Genomic DNA, 20,247 nt, shown 5'->3' with positions numbered 1-20,247 from the left:
AAGAAAAGTGTATAGACTCAGATATGACCAGACAACTTTAAGAAATTAAGACTGACTTTTATGAAGCCAATATAATACCAGCCTGAGAGACTTTTATTTATTTTTTTTTTAAAGATTTTATTTTTATTTAGTTGACAGACAGAAATTACAAGTAGGCAGAGAGGCAAGCAGAGAGAGAGGAGGAAGCAGGCTCCCTGCTGAGCAGAGAGCCCGATGCGGGGCTCGATCCCAGGACCCTGGGATCATGACCTGAGCCGAAAGCAGAGGCTTTAACCCACTGAGCCACCCAGGCGCCCCTCTGAGAGACTTTTAAAAGTTTAACTTGAAATTTCTTATAAAAAGTTTCAACAAAGCAGTCTTAAAGAGCTTATATGGCCAATCACTATTCTCGCTACACTTATGTAAATAATCAGGTAAAGTTGAATGCAAACAAATCAGCTTTACTGAGATTACCTTTGGGGAAAAAATTCAGAATACTTACAGAAAAGGAAACTGTACTTATACCTTTGTAGATTCTAATCCTGTTAATTGTCCTTAGGTTTTGTTATATACCTATAAACTGAACTAAATTTTAAATTCTTAGAGTTTCTTCAAATATCTGAGTGTGACTCTCCAAATTAACGTTTCCAATTGTTTCCATCTTTCTGATTTGGAATCAATTAAAAAAAAAAAAAGATTCCCTTTTTGCCTCCTTGAAAAGGACTATATCGGATCCTTCTCACTGTCCAAATAGTAGCCAGACGTCAGGGACTTGAACCTCGAATATAAACCCACAGCTAAAGAAGACTGCATCTGACATCTGGTCCATTCAAATACGGGGGACCTCACATCAAATTGATGAGGAAAAGAAATAACTGACATCTTGGAGGCTGTATCAAGACCTTATACCTTAACAAAACCTAAAATCCTTTCTTCTTCCCTTTACTCTGGCACTGATCTGGAAAGATAATACCATCATTTCTATCTCCCAGGACACTGCGAATAGGAGTAAACTCTGGAATTTAGAACATCCTTTTTACTTATTATTTTAGGCAAGGAGAAAACCTAACTGATCCCAAATCTTTTGTTTTATTTTTTAGCTGGTTACCTTCAAGTTTGAACTCCTTTAGGAGCATTATGTAGACTAGATTTATTATTCTGCCCCTCATTTTTGTTTTGTTTAATCATATTTAGGCTTTATAGCTGTTGTTGTCAAACCTCTGCAGAAATGATGTACCCAATAGGGTGATCCTGGCTCAGTGGTTCTAGACAATCTCCAATACTTATGACCTTGATAAAACAGACTCTAAATGGGAAATGCCTAGAGATCTCCTTTATACCCTTCCTTGTTACTCAGCGTGGCCTTAAATGTTTTCCAATCACTGTGCACTCTCCCTCTGATGCAGGGCGTGACAACCAGGAAAGGTCTTCCCTGACACTAAAGGACAAAAGCACTAAAGTGTGGAAAATCTGACTCAATCAGTTATGATTTTGGGGAAAGACCCTATTCAAAAGGAGAAAAAGTGAAAATGAATAAAGGAAATCCTACTGCAAATGGAGTCAGGAAGCCATGAAAGGAGAGTTCTCAGGCACTATAGTTCAGCACAGCTTCCACAGCCCAGATAAAGAAGAAAGATTTTTCTCTCAGCCTGGCAACAGCAAACTGCTTTCATGCGCAGCCAGTGAGCTGTTACCACTTCACACTCTCCTTTCCAAACAACGACCTTCTGTTCAAAACGGTCCCTCCCAACTTCCTCCTCCCCTCTATAAAAAGATGCTCTCTTTTGTTTTCCAGACTTATCTTCGGAAGTCACAATTTTCAATTCTTCTTTTATTCTTAAATAAACTCATTTGCTTTGCCATAACTTTTATTGTTTCCTGTTTAAGGTTGAAAATACAAATATTTTTCCTCCAACTGTGACATTTCAGTCACTTTGCTTTGTGGTCCAATCTTCAAAACCAACAGTCTTATAGTCCATGTCCCACAACACAGAGGAGGTTCCTTTCAGAAGATGCATGCAGGGGTCAATGTGACCTTTGCGCCCCATCTGACATTAATGTTGTCATGGTCCCTTCTAGTAAGTTCTTAGAGTCTTATGACACCTGGAATATACCCATGAACACTAAAAGTTTTCCAGAACATCTGAAGTATGCTTAAAATCATGGACCAAGAACTGTTTGTGGTCTCCAATACCCTGTATCCTCCGCACCTCCCATATCCAGAATAAATAAATCACACTACACTAAAACTGCACAGGTTATGAATATCAACTTGGGAAAACAGGAAAATAAATCTTCTTCTATAAAGAAGCATGTAATTTAAAAACAACTGTATTTTGTATTTGTGAATAAATGATTTAACATACGAGAAACATATCAAAAGTAAATTTGTTCAATTCACAAACTAAAATAAAGCTTGAATAAGCTCCAATGTTCCCACCACAAGCCTAGAGCTAGCCTCATTAGACTAAGCCACTTCCACATCTGTGTGAAAATTACATTCCTAGACTTCTTGAAAATGAGCATCCACATCATTGATTTATTTTGATGAGATGGAACACTTTTTTTGTAACATGTACTAATATTTCACTCTGTCAAGAACTGCAGCGGGTTTGAGATTTTACTCTATTTACAAACTAGCAAATAAGCCTGACACAGTGTTATGGATGCTGACAGAAAAACATGGGTCCTGGGTCAGAGTCAAAGGTCAGTTTATTATTCACAGAAACAACAGTAGCCAGCATGTCCTTATTTTTGCTCAATTCTCCCAAACCCCAATTCCCATACAGTGACAGAAAGAATCCCAGGGGACACCGACAATGCGAAGTGTCGTTCCAGGAGAGAACCCTCAGGGTTCGGAAACCCAAATGTTTTATAATGGACTGCAACCACACCTGTACAAAATGTGTCATGGAGGGAGGCATTGCATTTACTAGACTGCCTAGTAAAGGAGTCTTCTTTCTGCTCTGGAGGAAGGTACAATCTCTGCCTTCCAAGGCTGTTTGAGTTATAATTTTTTTTTTTAATTTCTTTTCAGCATAACAGAATTCACTGTTTTTGCACCACACCCAGTGCTCCATGGGTATTTTGGAGGGTTATAAATATTTTTGAAAAGGTGGTCTTTTAAAAAGGCCTCAGGGGGGCGCCTGGGTTCCTCAGTGGGTTAAACCCCTGCCCTCGGCTGGGCTCATGATCTCAGGGTTCTGGGATGGAGCCCAGCATCTGGCTTTCTGTTCAGCAGGGAGCCTGCTTCCCCCCCCATCTCTCTCTGCCTGCTTTTTTGCCTCTTTGTGATCTCTTCTGTCAAATGAATAAATAAAATTTAAAAAATTTAAAAAAGGCCTCAGTACCTGTCTTTGCTACATGTGGAGAAATATGAGAGACCCATGGAGAATTATCTCTTAACATGGCCTACCAGAAGACAAACTGGATTGTCACACAAAGTAATTTAAAACAGGCTTATTGGGGCACCTGGGTGGCTTCTGCCTTCAGCTCAAGTCATGACCTTGGGCTCCTGGGATTGAGCCCCACATTGGGCTCTTCTCAGCAGGAAGTCTGCTTGTCCCTTTGTCCCTCACCCCACTCATGTACTCTCTCCCCTGTTCTCTCAAATAAACAAATAAAATATTTTTAAAAAATTAAAAAAACAGGCTTATTTATGAATTTAAAACATACATAAATATGTGTATATATCGTATATACATATATATGTATATACACTCGCACATACACACAGATGTTAGGTGTGTATGCAATAAAGTGTGTATGATATATATCATATACAAAGGGAATGATATGTAAACTAAACATACATCATCTATATATCGTGTGTGTGTGTATATATATATATTAGATTGATTAGATTTGACGATGAGGTAGTGATTTTTAAACTCCTTTCTGAGTCTTCTCTGAGCATCTGTTGTTATCAAATAACAATTATATCAATTATATTTAATTAGGTTATTTTCAAAAGCCCACAACACTCAAATTAATAAAACATTTTTTTCTGCATGCTATGAAAACAAAATCCATTTCTGATGAAATGTCACATGGCTAGCAGTCCAGAAATACATTAAAATGAAAATGATCATATGAAGTGCCTGTTTTTGTTGACAAGATTGAATTTTAAAATAATGTTATGTGTGTCCAATTAGTTAATGAGTACAAGCTAAATGAAGGGAAAACAATTTAATTGTTATCTTTCAGACCATGGAAATGAGCGCTGTATATACAAGTGTCATATTTACTTATATATTATTGGATTAAACATCAGGTCGTGTAATGGACAGGACTATTGACCCTCAAGAATTACAATATTTGTATGTAATCACTCAAAAAAAAATGCTAACTGTACACTTTTTTTTGTATCCCACTGAAATTTTTTTAAGTAAAGCAACAGAAGTGAAAAATGCATGCTCATAATTATCTTGTTCATTCTGTCTCCATTAAGAAAATCAAGTACTGAGAATATCTAACATCTAAACACCTACTCAGTGACAAACAACTTACATGCTTCTGCCTTTCATCTTTGCACATATTCCCTGGGGGAGGTATTTTTATTTTCATCTCATGGGTGAGAAAACTGAGGTTCAGATGCCGTGTTAAATAACATGCGATTTAAATCTGTGATTATCTAACATCAGCGCATAACCTCTTGTTTCAGTCAAACTGGCCTTAAACTTTTCTATTTTCAGCATGCTCCTAGGTAATATATGAAATATGAAAATGTTTAGTAACAAATAGTAATTTAACTGGGAATGGGATTGGTGAAGAATGATGGTAACACCAGAGATGCACCCTAACTCTGTCCTATATACACTAATATGCATGAACGAAGAACAGTTAAGAATGGTAAGAAGAGTGTCTTAGCACACAAGGAACGGAAGTCAAGACCAGATTGCTATGAAAGCACCACATAGATCAGAGAGATTTAGGGTGAATTTGATCTTGAAATAGGACCTATTAATGGTCTACCTGTGCCATAATACACTCCAAAGCTAGAGGGTTAAACAACATAAATTTATCATCTTACAGTTCTATAGGTCAGAAATCTGTGACAGTCTCACTGGACACCTATCAAAGTGTTGGAGGGCTGTGTTGCTTTCTATAAGCTGTTGGTAGGATCCATTTGTTGGTCTTTTCCATTTTCTAGAAGCAGCCCATATTCCTTAGCTCAGGGCCTCCCCTTTCACTTTTAAAGCCAGTGATGGCAAATTAAGTCCTTCTCACATCACATCACTGTGACCTATTCATTTGCCTTCCTCCTTCACTGTGGTCTTAACTGGGTCCATCCAGAAAATTCAGAATAACCTCCCCCACTTCAACTATAATCACATCTTTAAAGTCTTTTTTGTCATGAAATACAACATGTTCCCAGGTTTCAGATAGTGGGACATAAATATTTTTGGAGGACATTATTTTGCCTACCTTAATGAGTAAGGGCCTCAGTATGTAAAAAGAATATCCCAATTAAAGACAGAGATTGTCAGAGTAAAGGAAAAAAAAAAAAAAGACTCAAATGAATATTGTCTACAAGAAACTCACTTAAGAAAGAAAGAAAGAGGAGGAGTCAAGATGGCGGAGAAGTAGTAGCCTGAGACTACATCAGGTAACAGGAGATCAGCTCGATAGCTTATCTAAACATAGCAAACACCTACAAATCCAACGGGAGAGCGAAGAGAAGAAGAACAGCAACTCTAGAAACAGAAAATCAACCACTTTCTGAAAGGTAGGACTGGCGGAGAAGTGAATCTAAAACGACGGGAAGATAGACCGCGGGGGGAGGGGCCGGCTCCCGGCAAGCGGCGGAGGAACGGAGCACAAAATCAGGACTTTTAAAAGTCTGTTCCACTGAGGGACATTGCTCCAGAGGCTAAACCGGGGTGAAGCCCACACGGGGTCAGCGTAGCCCCAGGCCCCGCAAGGTCACAGAAGGATCGGGGGTGTCAGAGTGTCGGAGAGCTCGCAGGTATTAGAACGGAGAAACCGGCTGCAAAGACAGAGCCGAGGACTGAACTCTCAGCTCGGGGTTACCTTGAACTGGTCGCGGGCTGGGTGAGCTCGGAGCGCGGCTAGAGGCTGGGGATACGGGAGTGATTGGGTGCTGTCCTCTGGGGGCGCACTGAGGAGTGGGGCCCCAGGCTCTCGGCTCCTCCGGGCCGGAGACTGGGAGGCCGCCATTTTCATTCCCGTCCTCCGGAACTCTACGGAAAGCGTTCAGGGAACAGAAGCTCCCAAAAGCGAACCCGAGCCGATTACTTAGTCCGGCCGCCGGTAAGGGCGGTGCAATCCCGCCTCGGGCAAAGACACTTGAGAGTCACTACAACAGGCCCCTCCCCCAGAAGATCAACAAAATATCCAGCCAGGACGAAGTTCATCTATCAAGGAGAAAGCAGATTCAATTCCTAAGACAGCAGAGCAATTCCAGAGGAGGAGAAAGCAAAGCACGGAACTCATGGCTTTCTCCCCATGATTCTTTAGTCTTGCGGCTACTTCAATTTTTTTTTTCTTTTTTCAATTTTTTATTTTTTTTTCTTTTTTCAATTTTTTTTTCTTTTTTCTTTTTTCTTCTTCTGCTAAATTTTTTTAAAAACTTTTACCCTTTTCTTTTTTAACGTTTTTTGACTAGTTCATCTAAATATATATATTTTTTCTTTCTTTTTTATATTTTTTTATTTGTTTTATTTTTTAAATTTTTTTCTTTTTTTTTTTTTCTTTTTTTTTTTCAGAACCTGTTTTTTATCCCCTTCCCCCCCCCCCCCCCCACAATTTGGGGTCTCTTCTGATTTGGTTACAGCGCATTTTTCCGGGGTCTTTGCCACCCTATTAGTAGTTTATTTGCTCCTTCATATCCTCTTATCTGGACAAAATGACAAGGCGGAAAAAATCACCACAAACAAAAGAACAAGAGACAGTACCGAAGGCTAGGGACCTAATCAACACAGACATTGGTACTATGTCAGATCAAGAGTTCAGAATGACGATTCTGAACATTCTAGCCGGGCTCAAAAAAGGCATGGAAGATATTAGAGAAACCCTCTCTGGAGATATTAAAGCCCTTTCTGGAGAAATTAAAGAACTAAAGTCTAACCAAGTTGAAATCAAAAAAGCTATTAATGAGTTGCAATCAAAAATGGAGGCTCTCACTGCTAGGATCAATGAGGCAGAAGAAAGAATTAGTGATATAGAAGACCAAATGACAGAGAATAAGGAAGCCGAGCAAAAGAGGGACAAACAGCTACTGGACCATGAGGGGAGAATTCGAGAGATAAGTGACACCATAAGACGAAACAACATTAGAATAATTGGGATTCCAGAAGAAGAAGAAACAGAGAGGGGAGCAGAGGGTCTATTGGAGAGAATCATTGGAGAGAATTTCCCTAATATGGCAAAGGGAACAAGCATTAAAATCCAGGAGATGCAGAGAACCCCCCTCAAAGTCAACAAGAATAGGTCCACTCCCCGCCACCTAATAGTAAAATTTACAAGTCTTAGTGACAAAGAGAAAATCCTGAAAGCAGCCCGAGAAAAGAAATCAGTAACATACAATGGTAAAAATATTAGATTGGCGGCAGACTTATCCACAGAGACCTGGCAGGCCAGGAAGAGCTGGCATGATATATTCAGAGCACTCAACGAGAAAAACATGCAGCCAAGAATACTCTATCCAGCTAGGCTATCATTGAAAATAGAAGGAGAGATCAAAAGCTTCCAGGACAAACAAAAACTGAAAGAATTTGCAAACACCAAACCAGCTCTCCAGGAAATATTGAAAGGGGTCCTCTAAGCAAAGAGAGAGCCTAAAAGTAGTAGATCAGAAAGGTACAGAGACAATATACAGTAACAGTCACCTTACAGGCTACTAATGGCACTAAATTCATATCTCTCAATAGTTACCCTGAATGTTAATGGGCTAAATGCCCCAATCAAAAGACACAGGGTATCAGAATGGATAAAAAAACAAAACCCATCAGTATGTTGCCTGCAAGAAACTCATTTTAGACGCGAAGACACCTCCAGATTTAAAGTGAGGGGGTGGAAAACAATTTACCATGCTAATGGGCATCAGAAGAAAGCTGGGGTGGCAATCCTTATATCAGATCAATTAAATTTTAAGCCAAAGACTATAATAAGAGATGAGGAAGGACACTATATCCTACTCAAAGGGTCTGTCCAACAAGAAGATCTAACAATTTTAAATATCTATGCCCCTAACGTGGGAGCAGCCAACTATATCAACCAATTAATAACAAAATCAAAGAAACACATCAATAATAATACAATAATAGTAGGGGACTTGAACACTCCCCTCACTGAAATGGACAGATCATCCAAGCAAAAGATCAACGAGGAAATAAAGGCCTTAAATGACACACTGGACCAGATGGACATCACAGATATATTCAGAACATTTCATCCCAAAGCAACAGAATACACATTCTTCTCTAGTGCACATGGAACCTTCTCCAGAATAGATCACATCCTGGGTCACAAATCAGGTCTCAACCGGTATCAAAAGATTAGGATTATTCCCTGCATATTTTCAGACCACAATGCTCTGAAGCTAGAACTCAATCACAAGACGAAAGCTGGAAAGAACCCAAATACATGGAGACTAAACAGCATCCTTCTAAAGAATGAATGGGTCAACCAGGAAATTAAAGAAGAATTGAAAAAATTCATGGAAACAAATGATAATGAAAACACAACAGTTCAAAATCTGTGGGACACAGCAAAGGCAGTCCTGAGAGGAAAATAGATAGCAGTACAAGCCTTTCTCAAGAAACAAGAAAGGTCTCAAGTACACAACCTAACCCTACGCGTAAAGGAGCTGGAGAAAGAACAAGAAAGAAACCCTAAACCCAGCAGGAGAAGAGAAATCATAAAGATCAGAGCAGAAATCAATGAAATAGAAACCAAAAAAACAATAGAAAAAATCAATGAAACTAGGAGCTGGTTCTTTGAAAGAATCAATAGGATTGATAAACCCCTGGCCAGACTCATCAAAAAGAAAAGAGAAAGGACCCAAATCAATAAAATCATGAATGAAAGAGGAGAGATCACAACTAACACCAAAGAAATACAGACAATTATAAGAACATACTATGAGCAACTCTACGCCAACAAATTGGCCAATCTGGAAGAAATGGATGCATTCCTAGAGACATATAAACTACCACAACTGAACCAGGAAGAAATAGAAAACCTGAACAGGCCCATAACCAGTAAGGAGATTGAAACAGTCATCAAAAATCTCCAAACAAACAAAAGCCCAGGGCCAGACGGCTTCCCAGGGGAATTCTACCAAACATTTAAAGAAGAACTCATTCCTATTCTCCTGAAACTGTTCCAAAAAATAGAAATGGAAGGAAAACTTCCAAACTCATTCTATGAGGCCAGCATCACCTTGATCCCAAAACCAGACAAGGATCCCACCAAAAAAGAGAACTACAGACCAATATCCTTGATGAACACAGACGCAAAAATTCTCGCCAAAATACTAGCCAATAGGATTCAACAGTACATTAAAAGGATTATTCACCACGATCAAGTGGGATTTATTCCAGGGCTGCAGGGTTGGTTCAACATCCGCAAATCAATCAATGTGATAGAACACATTAATAAAAGAAAGAACAAGAACCATATGATACTCTCAATAGATGCTGAAAAAGCATTTGACAAAGTACAGCATCCCTTCCTGATCAAAAGTCTTCAAAGTGTAGGGATAGAGGGCACATACCTCAATATTATCAAAGCCATCTATGAAAAACCCACCGCAAATATCATTCTCAATGGAGAAAAACTGAAAGCTTTTCCATTAAGGTCAGGAACACGGCAGGGATGTCCATTATCACCACTGCTATTCAACATAGTATTAGAAGTCCTAGCCTCAGCAATCAGACAACAAAAAGAAATTAAAGGCATCCAAATTGGTAAAGAAGAAGTCAAACTATCACTCTTCGCAGATGATATGATACTATATGTGGAAAACCCAAAAGACTCTACTCCAAAACTGCTAGAACTTGTACAGGAATTCAGTAAAGTCTCAGGATATAAAATCAATGCACAGAAATCAGTTGCATTTCTGTACACCAACAACAAGACTGAAGAAAGAGAAATTAAGGAGTCAATCCCATACACAATTGTACCCAAAACTATAAGATACCTAGGAATAAACCTAACCAAAGAGACTAAGAATCTATACACAGAAAATTATAAAGTACTCATGAAAGAAATTGAGGAAGACACAAAAAAATGGAAAAATGTTCCATGCTCCTGGATTGGAAGAATAAATATTGTGAAAATGTCTATGCTACCTAAAGCAATCTACACATTTAATGCAATCTCTATCAAAATACCATCCATTTTTTTCAACGAAATGGAACAAATAATCCTCAAATTTATATGGAACCAGAAAAGACCTCGAATAGCCAAAGGAATATTGAAGAACAAAGCCAAAGTTGGTGGCATCACAATTCCGGACTTCAAGCTCTATTACAAAGCTGTCATCATCAAGACAGCATGGTACTGGCACAAAAACAGACACATAGACCAGTGGAACAGAATAGAGAGCCCAGAAATCGACCCTCAACTCTATGGTCAACTAATCTTTGACAAAGCAGGAAAGAATGTCCAATGGAAAAAAGACAGCCTCTTCAATAAATGGTGCTGGGAAAATTGGACAGCCACATGCAGAAAAATGAAATTGGACCACTTCCTTACACCACACACGAAAATAGACTCCAAATGGATGAAGGACCTCAATGTGAGAAAGGAATCCATCAAAATCCTTGAGGAGAACGCAGGCAGCAACCTCTTCGACCTCAGCCGCAGCAACATCTTCCTAGGAACAACGGCAAAGGCAAGGGAAGCAAGGGCAAAAATGAACTATTGGGATTTCATCAAGATCAAAAGCTTTTGCACAGCAAAGGAAACAGTTAACAAAACCAAAAGACAGCTGACAGAATGGGAGAAGATATTTGCAAACGACATATCAGATAAAGGGCTAGTGTCCAAAATCTATAAGGAACTTAGCAAACTCAACACCCAAAGAACAAACAATCCAATCAAGAAATGGGCAGAGGACATGAACAGACATTTCTGCAAAGAAGACATCCAGATGGCCAACAGACACATGAAAAAGTGCTCCACGTCACTCGGCATCAGGGAAATACAAATCAAAACCACAATGAGATATCACCTCACACCAGTCAGAATGGCTAAAATTAACAAGTCAGGAAATGACAGATGCTGGCGAGGATGTGGAGAAAGGGGAACCCTCCTCCACTGTTGGTGGGAATGCAAGCTGGTGCAACCACTCTGGAAAACAGCATGGAGGTTCCTCAAAATGTTGAAAATAGAACTACCCTATGACCCAGCAATTGCACTACTGGGTATTTACCCTAAAGATACAAACATAGTGATCCGAAGGGGCACGTGTACCCGAATGTTTATAGCAGCAATGTCTACAATAGCCAGACTATGGAAAGAACCTAGATGTCCATCAACAGATGAATGGATCAAGAAGATGTGGTATATATACACAATGGAATACTATGCAGCCATCAAAAGAAATGAAATCTTGCCATTTGCGACAACGTGGATGGAACTAGAGCGTATCATGCTTAGTGAAATAAGTCAATCGGAGAAAGACAACTATCATATGATCTCCCTGATATGAGGATATGGAGATGCAACGTGGGGGTTTTGGGGGGTAGGAAAAGAAGAAATGAAACAAGATGGGATTGGGAGGGAGACAAACCATAAATGACTCTTAATCTCACAAAACAAACTGGGGGTTGCTGGGGGGAGGTGGGATTGGGAGAGGGGGAGGGGGCTATGGACATTGGGGAGGGGAGGCGAACCATAAGAGACTATGGACTCTGAAAAACAACCTGAGGGTTTTGAAGGGTCAGGGGTGGGAGGTTGGGGGAACAGGTGGTGGGTGATGGGGAGGGCACGTTTTGCATGGAGCACTGGGTGTTGTGCAAAAAGAATGAATACTGTTACGCTGAAAAAATTAATAAAAAGGGGAAAAAAATGAAAAAAAAAAAAAAGAAAGAAAGAAAGAAAGAAAGACAGACTCAGGTTAAAAATAAGGTTAAGAAAAACAAGTACTTTGCTAACATGAATGAAAAGGAAACTGGAACAGTGATATCAATTTCTGAGTAAGCAGATTTCAGAACAGGGAAATTTATCAGGGACAACGAGCTGTCACTCTCCCAAGATGACATAACAAACTTAAACACGTATATACCTAATAGAGCATTAAAATACATGAGGCAAAACCTGACAGAAGTGCTTGCAGATATAGATAAATCCACTATTACAGTTGGAGACTTTCACGCTATCAGTATTTGATAGTTCAAGCAGGCAGAAAATCACTAAGGAGGTAGTTGACCTGAACAGCACTCCAACCCACTTGATCTAATTGATATTTATAGAATATTCCCTTCAACAACAAAGAATACATGTTCTTCCCAAGCTCACATGGAGCATTCACCAGACAAATAGTATTCTAGGCTATAAAGCACACTAACAATCTTTTTTTTTTTTTAAATAGAAGTAATTTAAAGAGCATTATCAGACCACTATGGTATTAAACTAAAAATCAATAACGGAAATAGAGTTGGAAATTCCCCAATATTTGGTGACTAAACACACACTATTAAATATCACATAGGTCAAAGGAGTCTCAAGAAAATATTGTACATTATTTTGAATTAAATGAAAATTTAAATGTCCTATCAAAATGGGGATGATGTGAAAACAGTGCTCAAATGGAAATTTATAGCACTAACCATGTCCATTAAAAAAAGAAAAAATCTTACATTTGAATAATATAAGCTTCCACCTAAGAAAAGTAAAGAAGAGCAATTGAAGCCAAAATAAGAAGAAAAAATGATAAAAATTGGTATTATTATTTATCATTTATTAAAATAAAAAATTCATTTTATTAGCAGAAATGAATGATATTGAAGACGATGATATGAATGATATTAAAAACAGGGAAACAATCGAGAGAACTCATGAACTAAAGCTGATTCTTTGAAAAGGTCAGTGAAACTGATAAACCTCTGGCCAGGCTGAACAATGATCTTGTGTCTATTATCGACCGTAACTTACCCTCTTTATTAGCTTGGTCAGTCTTTAGGCAGGCTTCTCTCTTCCCCAGCAACCCCTGAACTTTGGTTTGTCCCAAGTCTGAGCAAACGGTAAAACACAGAATCCCACCCCTAGTGGCTGGCTTATCCTGAGAATCAGCTGACCACAGTGAGAAACAGAAGCATATCACGTCAAACCCTGAATTATGTTGTCTGTTCACTCCCACTTAACTTCTCAAAAGCTCCTGCCAGTCTCACTTGCCCATCTCTACACAAGGAAGGCTTTTATTTCTGTTTGATTTTTTAAAGTCTGGTTGAGTCTGTTTGGGGTATTCTTCCTATTGCAATAGTCTTTGCAAAAAAAAAAAAAAAACAAAAAAACAAAAAAACAAAAAAAAACCTCTCTCCTTAACTAAGTCTGGATTTGTTTTTATTTGGAATCAAGAAACAGAGAAAACACCAATCACTGACTTCAAAATGAAAGAAGGGTCACCCCACTGATCCCATGTACATTAAAATAAGAAAAAGTAATTTGAAAATAAAAAAACAACAAACAAACCACGAAGGTATACTGTGAACCAGGAATAACAAAGATCCCCAAATGTGATTGATAATAGGTAAAACGGACTAATTCCTTGGAAAAGACATACCAAAAGTCACACGAGGAGAAATCAATAATCCAAATACATTTACATCTATCAAAGAAATTGAGTCAAGAATATATAACTTTCTAAATAAAGAGAAAGGAAGGAGGTTTTCAGATCAGGAGCCAGCAGAAAATCCTGAGATGAAAATTAACTGAGTATGGACAGGAAAAGATGTAAAATGCTGCCTGATGAGAGCAGAGGAGAGAAACGGGGGAAATTATTAACACTCAGGGAGGGTCTCTATTTGTTAACAGATGTGAGGAGGCTATTTCCTCCCTGCGGAGCTCCAGAATTACAGGCCAGGGGTCTCTCTAGGGGACACTTCACACTTTCCAGCATGAGGCGTCCCCTGGGGAATCCATCTTGTTTGATTGCCAGCTTCTTGGCATTCTGACAGGAGAAAAGAGAGACCAAAACCATTTTTTTCAAAACCTCTGACATCTGCACTTCAGTGGGATACTGAGTTGGAACAAACACAAAGCAGCTGGCACTTGCAAAGAGTCCACTGAAGGGCTTTGGTGCTTTGATACAGAACTCATAACAAAGGAGCATTGTGAAGCTGACTGTGATTTACAGCTGATTCTGAGAGCTCAGACTCTGGGCGTGGTAATGTGTCTACAGCATGTTTGCAAGCATTAATGTCACTACTTCACCTTGCAAATTAGCTATAATCCCAGATTAATGTCGTGGCATTTCCCTAGTATTTTATGGTGTCGGTGGTGATCTTTCAGGCTTAACGGGTTCTGTGGCAAATTGTTCCTCACTATGAAATCAAAAGTCCATTTATTCTCAGTTATCTTAGAACTAAAAGTGTGTGTGCATATTGTGTGTATGTGTGAATTGTTGGAGGTGGAAAGGTAAATGAGGGTATTATTTATTAATAATAAAAAATAGAGCTCTCTTCCAAGTGGCTTCTTAGATTCATGGTTCAGAGTGAAGTCGGCACATGAGAGTTGGAAAAATTATCAGAGTAGGAATCTGGGTAGGATGGCATGACCTCAATACGCTCAGTTTTAAGAAATTCTTGGACTGAGAATGCAACTCTATGGTAGGCAGAATCAAGGATTGTCCTCAATCCCCCTGAGATTCCCATTCCCTGGTTCTTCAAACTCTAGTCTAGATATCACTGTGAAGGGACTTTGCAATTATAATTTAAGATTCAAATAATTTGATCTTAAAATTTGGAGACTCTCCAGGTAAGCCTGATCTAATTATATAAGCCTAGTAAAAGGAAGAAGAAGACAGCAGACAGGAAGCCAGAGAGAGCTGAAGGACAAAAAGTACTCAAAATGCAATTGATGGTTTAAAGATAGAAAGAGCAATGTAGGTCCCCCCAGGGATCAGAGAGTGACCTTGCAGCAAGCAAGGAAATGGGGGTCTTGATTCTACAACCTCGAGAGATGCATTCAACCCATCAATGACATGCCTGAGCTTAGAAATGGATTCTTGCTTCCCTCTCCTCTGCCCTGTCTTCCAGATAAGCACTCAGTCTGGCTGATACCTTGACTCCAGCCTCATGATACTGAGTACAGACCAGCCAAGCTCATCTGGGCTTCTAACCTACAGAAACAGAACATAGCTGCTGTTTTAAACTGCTAAATGTATAGTAATTTGCTATGCAACAAGAGAAAACTAATATAACTTTATCTCCATGTGCATGCATAGTCTAGATAATGGGCTTGGATTCAAATAAATATCATATAATAGGTGCTCAGTGAATGAAGGTGAAAATTATTATTATTATGTTCTAAAGATACTCAGAAAATCTACTTCCATGTCACTTTTAATTGATTGAAGTCCAATAAAACATTTTCTGCTGTATAAAAGGTGTGACTTCATTATAATATAACACACTTTTTGGAGTAATGAGTCACTCAGCTATTCTGAAAGATTCCCACCTGACATTCTGACCAGTCATAAGCCCTCTTGGTCTGACTTCTTCTGTATTTTTTAACATTTTATTATGGTCTTAAGACTGCTAGGACCTTACATGTCTTAGAAACTGTCAAATTTTAAAAAATTCTCCCAGAGCAAAACTGCAAGGGAATGGTGCTTTATTTAGGCTGTTGCGATAGAAACAATGTTGCAGAGAGTATCTCCCAAACATGAGGAGTAATAGGGACTTGATAAGGAAAAGAAATGGAAGGGCTCAAGCCTCCCCTTTACTGTGTCAGCCATTGCGATCCTGTGGAAACTTACATCCGGATCTAAGAAGAGTTGACTAAGAAGAGTTGACTCAAAGAAGGAATTTACCTGGGTGCCTGGGTGTCTCAGTGGGTTAAGCCTCTGCCTCTGGCTCTGGTCATGATCTCAGAGTTGTGGGATAGAGCCCCGCATCCAGCTCTCTGCTCAGCAGGGAGGCTGCTTCCCTCTCTCTCTCTCTCTCTCTCTCTGACTGCTGCTCTGCCTACTTGTGACCTCTCTCTCTGTCGAATAAATAAATAAAATCTTTAAAAAAAAAACAAAAGGAAGGAATTCTTGGTACCAGTAAACAGAGGGTCAGTGTAAATTCAGAGAAAATTTTATAATTTGCCACAAAAATAAAGATACATCATTCCATTTAAGGGTTTTGTGAATTGTCAGGAAAACAAAACAAAACAAAACAACAAAACACCTATATTACAGTTGAAAATCCACCTTGAATTTGAATGAAGAACAACTTTTATTTATATCACAGAGCCAAAGAGCCTCCCCCAGGAAATACTGCTGCTGCAAATATCCCATCTTTGGGGACATTTCAGTTTCCTTTCATGGACTAGAACCCATTTAGGGTGGGTTTCTAAAAGATGCAATGCTGAAGATGCTTTGTCAAATGAGCATTCTATATTCTGAATTTCATATGCAGTGTCTTAGTATGGTAAATATGGCTGGACCACAAACCAAAATCAAAGTCTCCATAACTTCTCTGCCTAAGGCCCAGAGCCACTTTTCCCTGGCCATGTCCTGGTTCCTCTTCTTTCTCCCAAACCAATGCTGTCTACAAGCATATAATATCCTCAGCCTCACAATATCCAGAAGAAAATGGGGGGGAGGGGGGAAGGACTCAATTCTCCTCATCACCATAAAAAAATTTCCCCCAAATAGTGCCAACTTCACATTTCCAAAATTTATGAATTCTTCCCATCTTCAGGATAAACTCCTATAAGATACTTAGCACAGAATTGGAATGCAATACAATTTTTCAGATGAATATATTTTTTTTACCTTTTAATTTTTTTTTATGTCTACACTGTGGAGATCCAGCTTGAGCCCAATATGCAACCACCGATGAGATGTAGTCTTATCTGGAAATGTCTTGCCAACCAGCCCCTTTTTCCTTTCATTAGTCTGAGTCAGCATGAAGATATCATTATTCAATGCAATGTTTCTGGTGCCTGGAGAATGTTTGTCTTCAAGTAATGTTCAGTAAATTACTTGTTTAATAAGTGAACTGAAATTTTAGGCCTACCAAAAGTTTGTTCTCATGAAGGCCCCGGAAGCTCCATATTATAAGTTAGACAATGTCGTTCTGCAGTGATGACCTCCAAAGCTACTGACCTGTAACAAGAAAGGAATATTCTTAGAGTTCTTGCCCATCGTGGTCAGCCTAGGGTCACTCCTCTATGTCTCTTACTCCAGCCAGGATGACAGAGAAGCCACATTCTGGTATCATCACTAAGAATGGAAGAGAGGAAAACACCTCAGACGGGGGGTGGAGGGGGAGAGGCCTTGCATTCTTGGGCCATCAATTAAGTGCTCATGGTCAGAATGTACACACATCAATTTACACACAAATCCTTGACCAGAACTAGTTTTATGGACTCACTCAACTACAAGAAGCTAGGGAGTTTAGTTTGTACCATGTACTGGCCATATTTGATGAACATCATTCATGATTATCATATCACTAATAGAAACAAGAAACCAGGTACAATTATCCTGACATAGAAACAAAGTCTGATCACAGGACATTTTCTGACTCTCAGACTGGTATCTCAGTGTTATCCCTATTGAACTGACATCCAGACCTAGGCCTATGATGATAACAGCAGGGAATGGAAATAAAGCCTTTAATGAACCTCCAGGAAAAAAAAAAAATGTCTAAGACATAAGTAACCCCTCTTTTTTTATTTATTTATTTATTTTTTTCAGCGTAACAGTATTCATTGTTTTTGCACAACACCCAGTGCTCCATGCAATACGTGCCCTCCCTATTACCCACCACCTGTAACCACTCTTTTATGCTTCTCTTTCACAGTGTCTCCCAAGTTGTGAGAGACAGCCCTCTTCATTGCTAACAAAATTCATCATACCTTGTCATCTCATCTCTTGAATTCTGTGGGCCTAATTTTAATTTTTATCATCCTGTGTTCTTTTTCTTAAGACAGGTACACAAAATTTGTATGCATCAGGGACCATGGAAGATCTATTTGTCCTTGCCAGTAGCATCCCCTGCCACCAAGGAACTGTGCAATTTTGGGCTGGTGACGTAGCCATTCCTAGTGACAAGGGACTCCTCTGCCTAATTAATCTCTTTGAGCAAATTCATCAAGTCTGCAGAACCAACACTTTTCAGGGCCAGTTTTCCTTGTTTTCAGAGCATATATACATAGATGATGCCTCACAAGACATTTCTGGCTGCAAATTTTATTCCAGAAGCGCAAGAATGGTGAATATGCATGTGAACTGGCTACTAAGCACAGACAGCCTGTGCCTGGCCCGCTGGAAAACTAGAAGGCATCAGCTGTTAGTCTTCATGTGCTAGGCACTTAAGAATCTCTCGGAGAGAAATGTAATTGGAACTTATGGCAACTTAATTAAATATAGTAAAAAATCATGTTTGTGATCAGCTATGCACTGTTAATATATAGAATATATATAAAACTCAGAAAATATGTTTAAAACAAAGAGGTCACATATGATGTCTTCTAGAGTCTATTAATATACTGCTTTCTTCCTCAAAGAAAAGTGATTTCTGACTGTAGACATCTGGAAAAATTTTCTGCAGAAGGCAATTTCAGAGACTTCTGGAGGGTGAGAAAGAGTGTCGATGCTGCAGGAATAATTGGAATAAGATGTCATTCTGTTCTGGAGGGGGTGAGAAGCATTTTCGGCTTGCTAAGTCGGAGGAAATGGGTAATCCACATGTAGGTCACGGCCATTCCATCTGCCAGTGCCTCACCTTCTACTACTTTGCCCCATTTGTTTGTTTCTAATTGAACTTCTTTCCTAATTCAACTTCATGCACAAGAACTCATCTGACATCTCTGTATGGTATGGGGCTTTGGGTGTGGTAAAGACAGATGCAATAGCTACGGTTCTCATGCTAAGCAACTTTGACTTTCAAAAGCCTCCACATATATTCACTTATGTGGTATCCATGCTTGCCCTGTGAATTTCATTTAGTGGAAATATCCTTTTCATCACCTGACAACGAAGGGTATAGCAATTTCCGTGAACACTGGCCGCAGATAAACCAGGAATTAGGTGTCTAGCTTGCTTCTTAACTGGCAGTGTAATCTTAGGCAATTTATTTAATTTCTCTTAGGCCCGTTTGGTTTAATATCTAAAAAAAGAAAGATGATAACTGTATAAATCATATACTTATTGGGGATCTTAACTGAAATAATGTATATAAAGCACCTGGCACATTACTGGCACAGATACAAGTTTAATAAATGAAAGAACAACATCACTTTCCTGACTAACATAAAATGTTTCTGGGGAATGGGTTTTACTTTGTGCTTCACTCCATTTGTGAATCCTTTCCATCCTCTGATTGTGTAACCCCATGGATACAAAATAGCTACTAAAGAGCACAGGATGTCCCGTTCGCTTGCAAGTGGGCGCCTTCATTTCTTATGCAACAGAAGAACAATTTAAAAATGGACGATGTTGAGGGGGGCAAGAAGATTTTTGTTCGGAAGTGTGCCCAGTGCCAAACTGTGGAAAAGGGAGGCAAGCACAACACTGGGCCAAATCTTCATGGTTTATTTAGGAGAAAGGTCAGGCCCCTGGATTTCCTTACCCAGATGCCAACAAGAACAAAGGCATCATCTGGGGAAAGGAGACACTGATGAAGTATTTGGGAAATCCCCAGAAGTATATCCCTGGAGCAAAAATAATCTCCACTGGCATTAAGAAGACAGGGGAAAGAGCAGATCTGATACCTTATCTCAAAAAGGCTACTAAGGAGTAGGGCTTGGCCATTGCCTTATTTATTACAAAACAAAAATGTCTCATGACTTTTCTTTTTAATGTGTACCATATTTAAATTGATCGCATACACCAGAATTCAGTTCATGAATGCCTGATAGAATATTTCGTTTGGACAGTCCTGATTTAAATAAGATTGGCTTGTGGTTAAATGACTATGATCAGCTTTTTGAACGTTGATAGTAAATCTGGTTCAGCAAGTGCTGTTACTGTTTGTGCCTTCTAAAAATATGATTGGAATTGATTAATCATGTTCAGCTTTTCACAGAGATGGTAAATGCCATCTCTAAACTTATAGGAGATTGGTTTTATATTTAGATTTA

At 39.1% G+C, this 20,247-nt stretch overlaps 1 pseudogene; it reads left to right on the top strand.

The window, feature by feature from the left end:
• Positions 1 to 19,593: 19,593 nt before the first annotated feature.
• LOC123951037 lies at positions 19,594 to 19,907 on the top strand (annotated as a pseudogene).
• Positions 19,908 to 20,247: the final 340 nt, after the last annotated feature.

The sequence above is a fragment of the Meles meles genome, chromosome 9 (assembly GCF_922984935.1).
Source record: "Meles meles chromosome 9, mMelMel3.1 paternal haplotype, whole genome shotgun sequence".
In the NCBI taxonomy this organism is placed as follows: Eukaryota; Metazoa; Chordata; class Mammalia; order Carnivora; family Mustelidae; genus Meles; species Meles meles.
This window is presented reverse-complemented; position numbering and strand designations above follow the sequence as displayed.